Here is a 17317-nt window from a genome sequence, read left to right as displayed (position 1 = left end):
ATTTATTTAACCAATCATCTTGTAATAAATGTCATTTCAGTTCTACTTTCTGAGTATGAATTATCATATGCAGTAAAAACAACAACACTCAAGCACTGTAAAAGGTTTTGTTCAACTGACTGGCTTCTCTCCTTCAGAGTCTCTTCAGACCTTAGAACTGTTCGTGAATTATGAGCTTCTACAACGTTTGACCTCCTAACTGAACTCCTTTTCACAAATTGAAAATAGAAATAAAAAAAATAAACAACAGTTCTTTCTTAGTCGTATTAAGTGCGAACAATAAGTGCTCTCTTTATATTCAGTGCAAATAGACCAAATTTGTCAAGCAAAATGCAGAGCTATAGACAACTACAAAACATATTATAGCCTAGATATGTTATGTAGCCTAATTTGCGCGCATCAGGGAGTCGCTCTCTAAACGCGGGGTATTAAAATCGCTTTTGAATGTGCGCACGCGTTTTACTTACGGTTTCGATTAAACGATCGTGGGAACTCTCGGCGGTGCATTCTACAATACAAGACATTCATTTTGTCAGACGCTCTGCAACGAATCCTCCGTTAATGTTTCTTGTGGGCCAACCTAATAACATAATAATGTTATTTGTTACAGAATCATCTCATTTCTTTTGTAATGGGCAACTTTTTCACAATAACAGTCATTATGTTTAAAGTTACGTTCAAATTGAATTGTATTTTGGTGGCTTTTATTGTAAACTATTTCAAAGACATTGCAATAAATAACTGGTTTTAAAGAAGCATATTTTGGTCAGTTGAATCAGCTTTTTCATTGAACCAGAGAAACACTCTGAAGGAGGATAATGGCACGGTCTGTGTATACACACTATCCTCACAAGTACACTTGTAGCTGTATCATGTGTGTGTCCCCTTCAGAAACGGCTCTTGAGAAGTTGAACGCATAGATTGTAAAAAGCAAAGACTGCAGGAGTGTGAGGCGGGATCAGCAGATGTAAAGCGATAAACAGCGCTAGTCGGACCGACACAGAGGACATGAAAGCTTCTGTAGTGATAGCGACAATGTAAACTACATGACGAGGTCAATCAGAAAACGGCAATAATTACAAGCAGCACATCATTTAGCTTACTGTTATTAACACTACAAATAGCCTCTGGTGTTTTAGTAGAAATGTATTTATTATAGCCTATACGTTACTGTTATTACTTATATTAAATATTGGGGAATATTTTACTTTTATAGAAGTTGTTTTTTGTCGTTTCTACATGTAATTATTTTTTTAAAATTACAAATTCCATAGTGTATTATTACTGTTTATTTTTTAAAAACCATTTAACCATGGTAATGAGGACAGTCAGTTAAACTCATTCAAGAACTATAGTACATTTCATTAGGACAAAGGATAATTTAACAGAATTCCCCTTCAGAAACGGCTCTTGAGAAGTTGAACGCATAGATTGTAAAAAGCAAACACTGCAGGAGTGTGAGGCGGGATCAGCAGATGTAAAGCGATAAACAGCGCTAGTCGGACCGACACAGAGGACATGAACGCTTCTGTAGTGATAGCAACAATGTAAACTACATGACGAGGTCAATCAGAAAACGCCAATAATTACAAGCAGCACATCATTTAGCTTACTGTTATTAACACTACAAATAGCCTCTGGTGTTTTAGTAGAAATGTATTTATTATAGCCTATACGTTACTGCTATTACTTATATTAAATATTGGGGAATATTTTACTTTCATAGAAGTTTTTGTCGTTTCTACATGGTATTTTTATTTTTTTAATCCATAGTGTATTATTACTGTTTATTTTAAAAAACCATTTAACCATGGTAATGAGGACCATGGTTTTACTTCGTGACCACCATCTTACTAATTCTAGTCAGTTAAACTCATTCAAGAACTATAGTACATTTCATTAGGACAAAGGATAATTTAACAGAATAGTTTTAATAGCTTCTTTCTCTTTAAATGTTTAGTTATAATACATATAATAATTTTTAATTGAAGTAAAATGTTGATTCAAAAAGAGCCTGATTAAAGATAAATATCAGTGTCTTATATAAATTAAGTGTTTACTATTTACAAATATTAAAGCTCTTAAAGGGATAGTTCACCCAAAAATGAACTTTGTTATCACTGAAATCGCGTTTGGTCTCGTACTGTATCGCGTACCTTGTCAGTGTCGTGCGCTTTGCTTGGCCATTTGTTGTGATAAACAGGAAAGTGTGTCCAGCTGAATTCAATTTGAGTTTTGTTAGACGAATATAAAAAGCTTAGTATACCGCGGCAGCCGTTGTGTGAAGACCGAAGAGTGTAAAGATCATTGACTCTACCGTTCGACTCCATCCAGCAGGGACATAAGTATCGCTTCTGAATCATTCTCTTTCCTACTACTTGTTCCCCTTCTGTTTTCAGTTTTTATAACCAATTCTTACTATGTGTTTCCAGATCCCTACTATCACTACCACTCGCAAACCATGCATCACACACTGTAGGCAGCGCAATCCTAACAACCTGCGCACTTTGCCTATGTCTACTAATACACTACTTTCTTTTTCTATTGGTCTCTGGAATTGCCAGTCTGCTGTAAACAAAGCAGATTTTATTACTTCTATTACAAGTCATTCAAGACTAAACCTCATGGCCCTGACAGAGACGTGGATCAAACCAGAGGACAATGCTACTCCTGCAGCATGTGTGTGTTTATGTGTGTGTATAATATACAGTATATATATATATAGCGCTTATTTCACTGCAGCCGCCTGCATCTCAAACAAGCCTGTGTTAGCATCGCGTGACGTAACGCAGGGGGATGACGAGCACTCCTCATGACGTAGAACCGAAAGTGAAAGCACAGTGAGTGAACTTGAAGAAGCAGCGCGACTCCTGCTGAGACTAAACTCGCTGCACCTCTGTGTGATTCATTAATAGTACAAATCCTCACATACTGTGTATAAGCTATACTGAGATTGATTTTATGTTTTGAATGCATTTGTTTTTCTAGAAACCATCTTTATGCGCTTGTCTGTTTTCAGACAGCCACGAGGTCTAAAACACTTCCTGGTAAAGTAATAAGAAACGGCTAAAGCTTAGCTAAGAGCTTTTTTAAGTGATGTTTGATCATCTTTCTAGGTACGTTTCATTTTTAAACTCGTGGTAATGCATTACTCTTGACTTTGCCTTATTTCTACAATCATCGGGAAACACGCCGTTAAAGTGGATCAGTTCACCGAGGAGCACAGTTTAACCGAGTCCTGGGCAGAAATGCTGTAAACCCGGCTCTGATGGGATTGAACAGCGGAGGAACAGCGAGGACAGTCACACACTGCACTGGACACTGGACAGAAACATTCACAGATCAATGGAGGGGAATACACCGCACATCCATGCGTGTGTCCCGAGTATAAACATGAGCATCAAAGGTTTGTTTCTTTTTTTTTTATCTTATTTTCTTTTTTTTACCAGATGTGATGGAACACCGTTCTGGCTACATGCCGACTTTAAATACTGTTATTGTCTACAGGTGGTGATTCATTTTTCATTTTCATTTTCATTTTTCATTTTCATTTTTCATTTTCATTTTTCATTTTCATTTTTCTTTTGGAAAGCCTCTGTCTTTGGCTCCTCCCATGAGCTATCATCATGAATAAATACTCAACACGCTCTGAAGAGAAGCGAAATCTTTCTGCTGTCAGGATTGCTTCACTTATTTTGCCCAAGGATCCGCTTAAGGTATGGAATACAGTAACAACAAGTATAGGCTACATTAATTATTGTCAGACTTTGCAGGCATTTGTCCATTTACGCTAATAAACAACATGTAAAAGAGAATTCACTTCTAGAGCCAGAACACAGAGAGTTAGAGTAGTGTACAGAGCCAGGTGCTCATCTGAGTGAGATAAGAGAACATGTATATTAATTGATGTGCTGTCGTGTTACAGTGATGCGCTCTAGACATGTGTCACTAAAATAGCGCCGAGCGGCTGCCGAAGAGAGAAGCGGCGGAGAATTAAAGCACAAAACTGATGGAGGGTTTTTCAATGAATAAATGTCATGGCTCACTGTCTTCTGTCAAATGTCTTCACTGGCCTCATGCCTCTGCTCATTCATTCATTCATTCATTCATTTAAGATTTAAGTGAAGGTTTATGTGTACCTTTTGACATCCCTTACCAAAAAGTAGTATACTTAAAGTTTATTTTATTAAGTATACTTAAGTAAAGTTCAAGTATATTTTTAAGTATACTTTATGTAGTAAGTATACAAATATCTATAACAATGAAAACACGCATTCTAGGAGCACAAGTATAGCTAAAATATATTTAGACTTTTTCTAAGTATAAGTCAAGTATACTTAAATGTCATTTTAAGTATATTTCTGAGAAGTACATAAAAAGTATATAAACTTCTTTTTCGTAAGGGATGTGAGCCGTTTATATATTTGTACAGTGTGATTTCATTCCTCTATAGCTCTTTTTTTTTTTTGTATTATGAAATTGAATGGTGTCTCGGACTGTCAAGATCCAGAAAGACAAACTATCATAACAGTGATAATCAACATGACTCCTGTATACTCCAAGATTTCTGAAATATGAGAGCTTTGTGTGAGGAACAGACTGAAAATAAAGTTGATGTTTGTTGAAAAGACTTCAAAACATCCTAACAGCATTGCAGTTATTTCTATGATTTTAGAAGTTATTAGGTTCTTAGTATTTAAAAAGCTTTATATGCACATCAATACATCTTTTCCATAAATGAGTTAATGTTTGTTGCATGAAAACACTTGTTATGCACTAATAATATAATGCAATGAATTGGTACTGTGATTTAAAATATTTTTTTAATCTTTTCAGCATTGAAACATGCCTAACATCACTGTGAGGTGTGGAGAGATTGAGACTGACGGCGGGTTTGAGTTCAAACTTCCCTCTGATTCACTGAATCAAACACTCACTGACTGTGAGCAGAGCTGGTACACAGAGGTGAGTGTGTTTCTGTCCTCAAACTACACCATTATTCACACCAGGGCCGGCCCGTCGCATAGGCGAAATAGGCAAATGCTAGGGGCGCCCAAATGAGTTTTTTTTTTTTTAACAATATTATTTTAATTAGGGGTGCATTATATATCGAAATATAATCGATATCGCATTATGGCGTAATGCCATAGTCATATCGCGAAGGTTGCGATTAAATAAAATAAACATACCTATGCGCTGCAGTTTTCTGAGTGAAGCGAGTAATATGTTCGAGACTTCGAGTGCAGCCCATGACACGCAGCGCTTCACTTATTTATTTGCTGGCAAACCACCAAAATAAAAGCAGTTTGATATCTGAATTTGAGCAGAGATGCACCGATCGACCATAAATCGGAACCAGACGTTTTTTTGTTTTATTTCAGAGTCTGTAAACGGCGTTAACAGAGGCCAGAGACGCAGAGGAGCAAATACATTAGCAGGCAGAGCAAGCTCACTGTTCACAATGCGTGAAGTAAGAATGTATCTCTGAGGGGAACTGACTGTCTTAAGAAACAGTTTAGATGGCATTTTCCTTTCATCTTGCCTCTGTATAATGCATTGTGTTTACATCGGTAATCAAGGAGACAATGCATCACTGCTGTTCCTTAAGCGCCACCTGCTGACAGAGAGTGAATTTGCATTGTCATTCAGCCCATCTGCTGTTTGTTATGTTCTATGTAGCCTAATTTCACAAAGCTAAAGTCAGACCATTCTGTTTTTGCTTTAGGTTTTGAAATTATACAGTCTAATTTAGATCAAAATATAGGCTAATAAAGCAACTAACCATATTCTTCATGCACTCATATTTTCATTCTTTCTTGTCTTTTGCTTATATAAAATACAAAATCAGTATTGCAGTCTGGCATGAAAAGTTAGGATCAGTGCATCCCTAAATTTAAGAATGTCTGAAAAAAAAAAAAGTTAGGCGATGCAAGGGGCTTGCCTAGGGCACCAAATCTTGCCTAGGGCACCAAATTGGTCAAGGCCGGCCCTGAATCACACACATGATCTGAATCATGAGATCATCTGTGATTCTGCTGATGGAGTAAATCAACTCAATCTCTCTTAACATTCATCTGTGTTCATATTTAACCCTTCATTAACTCTATAAATGCTGCTCTAATGCTTCTTTCCTTCATTTCAGTCTCATTACAGTCGTGTGACCGCCTTCAGAGGTGAGAGAAACAGTGAAACACATCAGTGTGTCCTGTAGGATGACCATACGTCCTCTTTTCCTCGGACATGTTCTCTTTTTGGCCTAAAAAATGTGTCCAGCCGGGATTTCTTAATTGCCCAAAATGTCGGGGATTCGGCTGTTTTCTTAATCCCGCTCCCGCTGAATCTCTGACCATTGCCGCCTGCTCCCGCAACATGTGTTTCGCTCCCGCGATTTTCGTGTCCACTCCTTTAAACATTCTAATATTGTGTATAATTTTGGCGCATCAGGATGCAGAGTATTTAAATCTCTGTTGAATGAGCGTTTGCGCTGTTTACTTTCACTTTCGATTTCGCGATCACACGCACTCTGTGTAAAGGGAGCACATCTTACAAGATCAGATATTTGTCAATGAGCTCAGGATCTGTTGAGCAGCAAATACTCCAGCATGGTCTTGTCAGTCATCTCTCCTTATTCTCCACCTGTGATCAGTCAAAGCTGACTCCGGTAGCTCTTGTTGGATGCAGGGTTGCAAGTCCGTGTTTTTTCCACAGAATTGGGCTACTTTTAAACTGTAGTCATGGGTTGATTTTCCGAAGTGGGTTAAAGGTTTGAAATATTGCATACAATACATTTGACTGAAATGCCTGTGTTGAAATATATTGCATTCAAGTTCAACCTGTCATAAAACTTTCATGGAGTTTTTCATGAACTGCTCCCTCCTGGTGGAATGAAGCTGAGTTTAATCATTTTCAAGAAACGGCGGAAAACACATCTCTTTCATCTTCATTTGACCCTCTAACGCTAGCACTCTCTATTCTAATGCTAATTCTAATTTAATCTGCTTGTTTTTTTAATTAATTAAACTTGACCCTCAAACATTTGCATTCTATTTGATTGCATTCTATTCTCTCTATTCTATTTCTATTCTAACTACTTGTTTCATTTAAAAAGAAAAGAGCCTTTAACACAGGCATTCTCTATTCTTTCTACTTGTTTTCTTTTTATTTATTATAAATAATGACCTTCTAACGCAAGCATTATCTATTCTTTTTCTGTTCTATTGACTTGTTTTATTTTTATTTAAAAATGAGCCTCTAACACTAGCATTCCCTATTCTTTTTCTATTCTATCTACTTGTTTTCTTTTTATTTATTCTAAAAAAAAAAAACCTTGCTAGGTATACTGTGTTAGGCGAAACCCTGCCTCCTTCTCCCGCCCTCGAACCCCGCCCCCCACTGTCCTCTTTTTGGAAAACTAAAATATGGTCATCCTAGTGTCCTGATTGAGATCAAACTCTGTGTTGAAGTGAATCTTCTGTGAATCTTCAAGTGAATCATGATGATTGTGAATCTGTTTTTCAGTGAGGAATGAAACTGCAGTGACTCCAGCCTCAGGTGAGTTTCAGCTGATAAACGTCTGATTATTCACTAATAAAACACTGCAGATCTGATTCAGTTTCACTCTTTTCTCTCATATTGACTCATATTTGTGATCTTTGTGTGTTTGTAAAGATCTTCTGAATAAAGTGACTCCAGATCTCCATCATTCAGGTGAAACATTCAGAACGTGACGTCTCTGGTTTTGCTTCCTGATATTCTTTTCATCATTTTCATATTTCAGCAGATTTCTTTGGTTCATTCATGTGTTTATTTGAGTTGATCAGCTGATTTTATCTTTGATCACTTGTATAGATCAGCTCTGGTGGCTTTTGGCTGTTTTCATCATTGTTCTTCTCATCTTCTTCTTGATCTGTTTGATGAAGCGTAAAAGGATCTTCAGGTGAGTCGTTATCAATCTTAAAGAATCATCTCAGTCATTGAATCTCACTATATTTCATCATGAATCACATTTCCCTTCATCTTCAGATCACTGAATCTGTGAACTCAGTCTGAATAAACTCAGACTCTGTGATGGATGTGATCAGATGTAATAATCAGATTCAATCTGTTGTCAGATGTTTTCAGACTGAACAGTGGTTCATCTGTCAGCGTGAGGATGATTCAGAAAACAGGTGAGTGATTCCTGTAGATGAACAACACTACGATCATGGGTTTGATTCACACTGAATGAATGAACGAATCAAACGAGCTCTTTGAATGCAGTGAGTCATTCAGGTAAATGAATAAATGTAATGGAGTGAATCACTTGAACATTTGAGAGGTGAAACAGACAGATGATGATTTGACCTTCACACAATTCTGATGAGAATGAATCTGCATCTGCTGTAAGTGAATCTTTAGCTCTGTGAATCTTCATCTGCTGAATCTGAATCTGTTTCTCTCAGAGATCCTGAATCTGGTGTCCAAATGAAGCTCCGATCTGATGCTCCTGATTCACTGAATCAGTCTGAATCTGAACAGTTAAACGGCTCCTTGTCCAGAGGATGATCAGTGTGAATCGCTCAGGTCATTATTTACTCAAGCTCAGAGCTGAACGTCACTGATCTTTGACATGATGATGAAGGGAGTTTCTGTTCATGCTGAGCTTCTCAACTCTTATTTATTCTCCTTCATCCGCTTCTGTAATAGAAATAAATACATGAGATGGAAAACACTGAAAATGATCTTGGGATCCAATTCAACCATCTTTGAAAAGTGACCAAACGACTGTTTTGTGTTTTATTTCTTTTGTTCATAATTTATCTTTTTAATCATTATTTCATTCATTATCATTCAGTCGTTTACTAATTTGTTCAATCAATCATTTATTAATTCATATTATTGTATTATATCTTAGATTATTTATTCTTCTTGCTCTTGCACTGCTTGCTAAGTTGTTTAACTTATCGTTGTTTCATTTAATGTTTGTCTTCACGAATGAGACGAGGGAGAATGTGTCCAGGGTTTTATGGGACGTCTTGTTATGGAGTTTTGTCATAATAACTCTTGCTGTTGGTTGCACTGATCAGATGAAGTCTGACCGAAACAATAAGGTTATTCAATAAACTCTGCTCATTTTATCATCATTCATCTCCTGCTTTCTTCTCTTCCCTGCTTCCTCTTAGACTCTTAGACTGACAGATGTTTGTTGATGCTGTTTTGTGTAGACAGACAGACAGACAGACAGAACAGAGAGCAACCTGAGACCAGACAAGGGTTTGGTTACCAGACAAAAGCGATACTTTCTGCTAAGAGACGGATCCAGGATCTGTGCGATATTTCCTGACGTGGATCTCAAGAATGTTTCAGGAGCATCACACTAACCTTTAAATGACGTTCCACTAACATTAAGAAAACTGAATTTTAATGTTCCCAACCAAAACTGAATGCTTAGAAAACATTCTCAGAACAAGAAATTGTTAGCTGGGAAATTCATGTAAAAGGTCAAATCAAGCTAAATGTTCTACTAAAGTCTACTGGAAGGAAGATCAAGAGAAGAATGGAGGACCATTTCTTTCTATCTTTCCATTATAAGTTAGACAAATGTCTGAAAAAAAAAATTGTCTTGACATTTTTGTCTCCTTCTCTTTGATGACTAGGCTTCTGTTTGTAGAAGAACTTTGCTGAACGCTAATTGGCTGTAAGGGAGGAAAGGAAAAGTAAAAAAGTGAGTGATCAAATCAAAGGAGAGCAAGTGAGAGACTGTTCAAAAGAGGAGAGGCAGATCTATGCCGTGTTGTGTGAATGATAAACTGAATCAAATAAACACTCACAAGATCCATGACTGCAAAACTGCTCCTGCGGCTATTGGTTGGTTGGGTACATGCAGTAATTGACTTTAAAACTGACTGAAAACGCTATACCTGGATAGTTTGTTCAATTGTGACTGTAATAAGTTTTTTTTTTTTTCAGGAATAGGCCTATTCCTCAGTTTTAATGCTTCACTTCCATATTTTTACCTTCAACAGACTGCATGGCTTGTAATGTAGTTGAGATCCATTTCTCCTCCGGTGCGCTTCAGAAAGATGCTGGAGAGCTCGAGCTTCTCCAAACTCATCAGATTCTGGAGGAATGATGGCATTGTGCTCTGCTTGAGGGATGTGTTTCCGAGGTTCACAGACGATGCTCTCAAAACAAAACAGTCCTTAAAAATGTATTGTGAGCAGACGAGTATGTTACACTTTATGTGGGACTCTGAAATCAGCCAGTTTTTGATCGATTTCTCGCCGACTGATGCTCGATATTTAACTGTGCTGTGATAAAAACTGGCTTTAATTATTATAATAATAATAATGTGTCTGTTCTAAAGCTGCTGAATGTCTTGTTCAAACAGCGAGTCGCGTCAGATGCTCCAATTATATTATGCATAATCCGCAGATAAAGGTCTGTTCTTTTGTTTAAAATGACTATTTTCTGGAGTTTGGTGGTTCTGAATGGTGCGGAAGCTGCGGGTCCTAAAACCACGTCTTCTAGCATTTTCCGCTCGTGAAGTACGGTCACATTTATTTTTTCATAGCGATAAGATTGATCATATCCATTTTTTAAATGTTTTTTGGGTCATTCACTGAATCATCCAGAAGGTGGCGCAGGAGTGTAAGTAGCGCGCGAGCTCTGAACTTACTCATTTACAGAAACTGCATTCACTCACTGCCATGTAAGAACACAAGTAAACGCTTTTGTCCAGTCACAGTGCATTCTGCTGACACCTGCTACAGGTAACAGGAGCGAAAGCTCTTCTCACAGGTCCACGTGTTTCATTACAGCGTGTGCTTTGAGCACAGATCCAGTTGCTTTGAACTTCAGTATTATTTAAGTTATTGCTTTGAGCTTCTGTCAAACAGAGAAATTAGCGCAGTTATATATATATATATATATATATATATATATATGCAGCTTGCCAATAAAAGTGAATTGTGATTCTAGATCAGAGGAGAGCAGGAATCCGGAGCAGAGGAATAGAGGTAATAAAGTCTGGGTACAAGTGTCTCGTGGTCAGCAGACAGAGGTTTGTATTTATGCATTATTGTAAACATCCATCAAAAGAGAGATATGCATCTGTCCCGAATCCTGATACAACTGACAGCCTTTGTTTAACTGAATTCTCTGTGGTTCGGGTGAAATATGCTGATTATTAGTGTATTTTCAGGAATAAGCCAATCACCCCGCGTGGCTTGAAAGTGTTTAAGTGAATGAAATGGCATTCAAAGCACATTGCTGTCATTCCGTAGCCTTGGTTTACAGCTGTACAGCACGTGCAAACACGATGATTCAGTCCGAGTCACTTTAAACAGCCATCCTCCTGACCAAGATAAGGGTTGTGTTCCTGGGAGGAATGCCAGCTCACATATGAAATGCTGATTGGTTGGTTTTTTTCCTGTAAAACTGTCATGAGTTTAGCTTGCTGACACTAGCGACTATACGCAAGAATAAAACACTGAGGACGATGACAAAGAGGGGGATTGCAGGCATAATAATAATAATAATAATAAAAATGACACACTCGTGCTGTAAGACATGAGCGCAGGAGATATCCGTGCAAGAGAAAGACCTGAAGTTAGCTCATAGAGTTATAGGTATAAAAAGATCTTATGTAGTCTTGTTTAACGCTTTATCTATTGATTCTAAAGATTATTTATATCGCATATTATCTGTATTTATATTCATTTAAAATAAAAGCTTAACTAAAATGTATCGTGTAATTGATTAATGGTACAATCATTATATAACTAATATAAAACATTTGTAATAGATCACAGTAATTAAAGGGCATAGTAACACATTTGAAAGATAAAATCATCTGGCTTTTATTGACTGTGAGGTATTCATGTGACTTATTTGAATAGTCAGATACATAAAACGCTTCCATAAGAGACTGTCTGTTTCTGTTCACACTGTAAATTGTTATTGGTCAAGGAAAGCCAAGCATCGCAGTCTGTGAATGACTTTCATTAGCGGGATTATATTGTGAGAATAGTTCTGAAGAGTTGGGGGGAAAGTGGGTGTGCAAATGTGAAATAGTAGGATGAATCTCTCATATGCATATTTTCTCAGCAGTAATGTAATAATTTACTGAGGAAAACGCGGATGGAATCCAGTCATAAAAATGTAGTTTGCTCAAGCCATAACGCGGAATGTCATTGAACTGGATGTTACTGTAATATCATTATTATTCTTCAAGGAATGTAGGCTATGGAATAAAAAGTGTCTGCATATTTTAACTCTTTTATAGTAGGCTACTGTTTTGGATTCATATTTAGTTTTCTACAGAGTTGCTCGTTTAGTGGAGTCCCGGGACACGCTTCCTCAGAAAGTTTATTCTTTGTTTGTTTGCTTATGTGTTTATTTTTGTAAACTGGTCTTTTGTGCGATCATCCATACATGCAAAGTTGGTTGATAACATAACTGCAATTAAACAATAGTCTAGTTAACATTTACTTGACAGAATGTTCTGATTCAACATGGGAAGTCAATCTAACTGAACATGTTCTTACGTTGCTATTGTTTATTTTATTTCTTACTCATCAACAGTTCATCAGGCTCTTAATGATTTCAGTTTATCCATCACTCATCATTAGAACACATTGTACACATGGCTCTCGATTCTGACTTGTGCTTGCTCTTATGAAAATGTACCATAGTTTTTAAAAGCACTTGTTATAATAAGGCTAGCCTATTATTCATTAGCAGGCCAAAAATGACTTCTTTTATTAATCTATATAGCATTTGTTATGAAAAACAACAGCCTGCACATTTAGAAACATACCACGGTTGTAATATAAATCTATAGGGAAAATTATATTCCCTTAAGATTATCTATTAAACAAAATTCACAATGAAAAGAACTGCGCTTCAGTCATATTGTGCTGAAAACTGCTCCGTTCGGCTCGTACAGTGAAGTTAGGCATTATAAAATATTTAAATAATTAATTCATAGCCTGATTCTAGGTTTCCATTAACCATGCATGGTATAAATATTATTAGTATTATTATTAAATATTATTATCAATAATGATATTAATAATAATAAAAAATGACTTGTCTGCTCAGATGCCAAACGTCAGGTGCATGAGGACTATTGGGGTCTATTTGTGTACGTGCCCGTTAGTGTAATGTGAGACTGGATGCTTGTATAAGAATTATAACATCTGAAATTTAGAAAACACCAGTTTACACCTTCTAACAGGTGAGTGTGTTTCTGTCCTCAAACTACACTATTATTCACTCAGATAATTACTTCATCCTCTAGTGTTTTATTTGTTCAGGATGATCGTCTGATAGCAGATCCATCAGATCCTCAAACACTGATTGATCCTGTTATTTCTGTCTCTTCTGATCGTCTCGTCACGTCTCAGTGTATGAATCTGAAGCATGAGATCATCTGTCATTCTAATGGAGTAAATCAACTCAATCTCTCAACATTCATCTGTTTTCATATTTAAACACAGAAATGATGATCATCTTGATCTGACTATGAATCATTAGAGCTGCAGTTCATCAGGACATTAAACACAAACGCATACAGTAATTAAATGATCATGAACACTGTAAACGCTGCTCTAAAGCTTCTGTCTTTCATCACAGTTCAGATATGACACCGTGTTCAGAGGTGAGAGAAACACTTCAACTATCAGTATGATGTTTATGATCTCTAATATTAACAGTGAAACACATCAGTGTGTCCTGATTCAGATCAAACTCTGTGTTTCTGATTGAATCTTCTGCGCTTCAAGTCAATCATGATAATACTGAATGTGTTTTTCAGCGTTTAATGACTCCATCAGTGGATCGACTCAAACTCCAGAATCATGTGAGTTCAGCTGATGATCGACAGCATGAGATCTAGTTCATTAATTCAGTCCATCAGATGATTTTATTGTGTTGTTGCTGGTTTAGATCAGCTGTGGTGGATTTCTGCTCTGATCTTCATTGTTCTTCTGGTTTTGGTCTGGTTCTTGCTGCATAAAAGAATCTTCAGGTGAGTCACGAGTCTTTAATTGTGTCAGTTAATTGTAACATTTCTGATATAAAGTCATATTTAATGATGGAATCAGTGGCCTAAACTATAAAATCTCCCTCAATAAAGAGAAACTACTTTGATGTGTATAATAGTACTTACTAATCAGTTTCAATCTGTTGTCAGATGTTTTCAGAGCATCTTTCAGTGCAGTGATTCAGAAAACAGGTGAGTGAATCAAAGTAAGAGAAATAAAGACTTGAACTGAGTTTGACTGAATCACAACAACATTTGTGTTTCATTTGAGACTCTGTGAATCTGAATCTGCTGAATCTGAATCTGTTTCTCTCAGGGATCCTGAATCTGTTGTCCAAATGAAGCTCAGATCTGATGAATCTGATTCACTGAATCAATCTGAATCTGAGCCGATCAACAGCTTTATGTCCAGAGGATGATCTTCATTCATCTTCATCATCATCATCATTATCATCATCACAGTCATTTACTCAAGCTCAGGCTCCTCAGGAGATTTCTGCTTCATTCTGAGCTTCTCAACTCTATTTATTTCTATTCTTCTGCATCTGTCCGTTTTATTAATGCAGCTACAGACTCGATCTGAAAGCCGGTTGTGTTTAACATTGAGACACTCAGATCTCGGTAAATAATGATCTGCTTATTTCTTAACATTCTGTTTTACATGATTTATTCATTCAGAGTGAAATGGTTCAGAATCAACGGCTCCGTGTCCAGATGATGATCAGGAACATCCATCATTTTTCACGTTCACTCTCACTGAAAGGGTTTTGACGTCTGTTTCTGGGTTTGAGCTGTTAGTCTGTTAGTTTAGCTCTGTTCCCAGATCAGTTTGCTTTGTCTCTGTCATTTGTTGTCATGGTGTTTGATTTGTGCTCATGTGTGTCTAGTGAATTATCTCGTTTGTCCTTAGTGTTCCTCTGTGTCTGTTGTTTAGCTTGAATTGGTTCGTTCATCTCGATTCAAAGCTGCAATATGTTTATCTTCATGGAAGCTTTTATTTAATGAGCATTTAATGAGCTAAGACAATATTTCAACTCAAGCCACGTTAATTATTTACTTCTGAGACAAGTAGAAGTGGGATGTTTAAATATCAGTATTATGCATTGTTTTCTTTATTGGCACGGATGGCTTAGAAAGCTAATGTGATTTACATGCTCCATCACACAGTTAAATGTTATAAACCAATGCATAATGAAACACTGCAAATATTGAACGTGTATAAACTGAAGGATCCTGTTTGAGGAGTGGAGTTGTGTGTTTTTATATTATTATTATTAGAAGAACAAGATAACTTGTTGAGATTGAGTGCATGACAGCTTACAGTTTATTCAGCATTTCTTCTTATTGGCACAGAGGTTAACGAGAAATACACACAAAAATGTTGCTGAACGTTTATGATTAGAGAACACTTCTCATGCGATAATGGTAAATGTGGTTTAAATGGCTTCCTGTTTAATTCCTCTTCACTATGTTGTTGTTGTTTGTTAGTTGATCTCTTATAGTCCGCCGAGGAGAGGAAGAGGATGTGGACAAAGAGCATGAGCCCCACATTTCAAGATTTTATTTGTCACATACAAGTTAACATACAACAAGCAGTGAAATGTAGGTCTGGCATACTCTTTATAGACTGTGCAAAAAATAAGAAGAAAATTAAATATACACAATAAAGTGCAGTGTGTTTAATGTCCATGTTTAATAGTCTGATAGCGTGAGGGAAGAAGCTCTGTTTTTGCCTTCAGGCTGTGGAAGCGTCTGCCTGATTGTAGCAGATTAAACAGTGGATTTCCAGGGTGCGTGGAGTCTTTGAGGATCTGTTTGTCCTATTCTGCATTTCTTCTTATTGGCACAGAGGTTAACCAGAAACTTTAAAAATGGCCAAAAGGTTGCCGACCCCTGCTGTAGGTGTTTAGCTAAATTCTTAAAAACGAGAAAAGTTGCTTCTTGGCAACTGCATATGACAGGGCTGTTTGCTAAATGACATTCAGAGTTCACATTAGTGTCATACAGAGGTTATGCAGACGTTTAAATAAGAACGATACGTCAAAGCCTGCAGTGCATTATGAGCAAACAGAGCATTGCAGCACAGGTGATGATTCATTCACCTTCAGCAGCTCATGTTGCTCTGATACTGAGCAAAAGATTCAGTCATGTGACTTCTTATCATGGCAAGATAACAAAGAGGTGAATCTCGGTCATATTGAAAGTCTGTGAGATTCTTCCCCTTTTTCTTTTTAAATGCTCCTTTTGATGTTTGATGTTGATAAAAAACCACTAAACCCCGTTTCTGAACCAAATGCTCAGTGGCCTAAAGATATTTGGCCAAAGGTCTGAGGAGGAAGTTTAGGACTGTAAAAGCTGGATTAAATGGGTGAAAGTTTCAAGTTTAAATCACACAACATTACACCTTTTTCCAAATGTGGCTGAATGTTTATTTTTAGAAAACACTTCTCATGCAATAATGGTAGCTGTGGTTTAAATGGCTTCCTGTTTAATTTCCTCTTCACTGTGTTGTTTCCACCCTTTTAACACAATTCATCTGACCGTGTTTCACGGGAATCTGATAACAATCATCTGTTTCTGAATTTCTCAGTGTTCTTTGGTTTTAACTTTATTCTTGTGTTTGAATATGAATCATTTGAGCTGTAAGTTCATCAGGACAATAAACAAACACAATAAACTCATGCATCAATCCATCCTTCATTAATAGAAATAATGCAAACAGTTGAACAACTAAAACTAGACACTGTATTAGTTGATCTCTTATCGTCCACCGAGGAGAGGAAGAGGATGTGGACAAAGACGACGAGCACCACATTTATCAGATTCAAGCAAACCTCGGTAAAGCGTGGATGACATTGAGAGAGAGAGACAGAGGACAGAGAGTTCAGCCCAACCTCAGCAGATATAATATATATATACACCTGCTATATGAGCTCCAACTGTACTATCTTCTCTGGTCCAGAACTGGTTTCACGAGCATCCATGATTTTCAGTTCAAATCTCTCCCTTCTGTAACCCCACTGAGGGGTTTGTCAGCATGGCAGTGGAAGCTTCTGATCTCTGGTCCTATGTCAGGAGACCCCTCATTCAAGCCATGAGACTGTGAACTAACTGATGCAGCGTCTGTGCAAGAACAGATACGCCTTTCAAGAAGCTTCTTCCCTGGAGAGAGATTGTAGTGTGTGGATGAAGTGCTATCAGTGTGTTACAAGTGTGTAAGATTCATCACAGCAGTGTGTAAGTGCTGCAAACAGAAGCAGACTTCACTTCAGCCACTGATATAATGAAACT

General features: G+C 37.1%; 1 long non-coding RNA gene across 2 annotated transcripts; it reads left to right on the top strand.

Annotated features, from left to right (window-relative positions):
- Positions 1-7607: 7607 nt before the first annotated feature.
- On the top strand, positions 7608-9681 carry LOC107708694 (uncharacterized). 2 transcript variants are annotated; one of them, XR_001636391.1, is made up of 5 exons: positions 7608-7707; positions 7849-7936; positions 8112-8168; positions 8442-9089; positions 9636-9681. It is a non-coding gene; the product is annotated as an uncharacterized LOC107708694 (long non-coding RNA). The 2 variants fall into 2 exon arrangements; XR_001636390.1 differs by lacking the exon at positions 9636-9681 and having other exon boundaries at positions 8442-9102.
- Positions 9682-17317: the final 7636 nt, after the last annotated feature.

The sequence above is a fragment of the Sinocyclocheilus rhinocerous genome, unplaced genomic scaffold (assembly GCF_001515625.1).
Source record: "Sinocyclocheilus rhinocerous isolate Xijiao unplaced genomic scaffold, SAMN03320098_v1.1 scaffold2191, whole genome shotgun sequence".
In the NCBI taxonomy this organism is placed as follows: domain Eukaryota; kingdom Metazoa; phylum Chordata; class Actinopteri; order Cypriniformes; family Cyprinidae; genus Sinocyclocheilus; species Sinocyclocheilus rhinocerous.
Note: the sequence above shows the minus strand (reverse complement) of the source record. Positions and strands in the feature narration are given on the sequence as shown.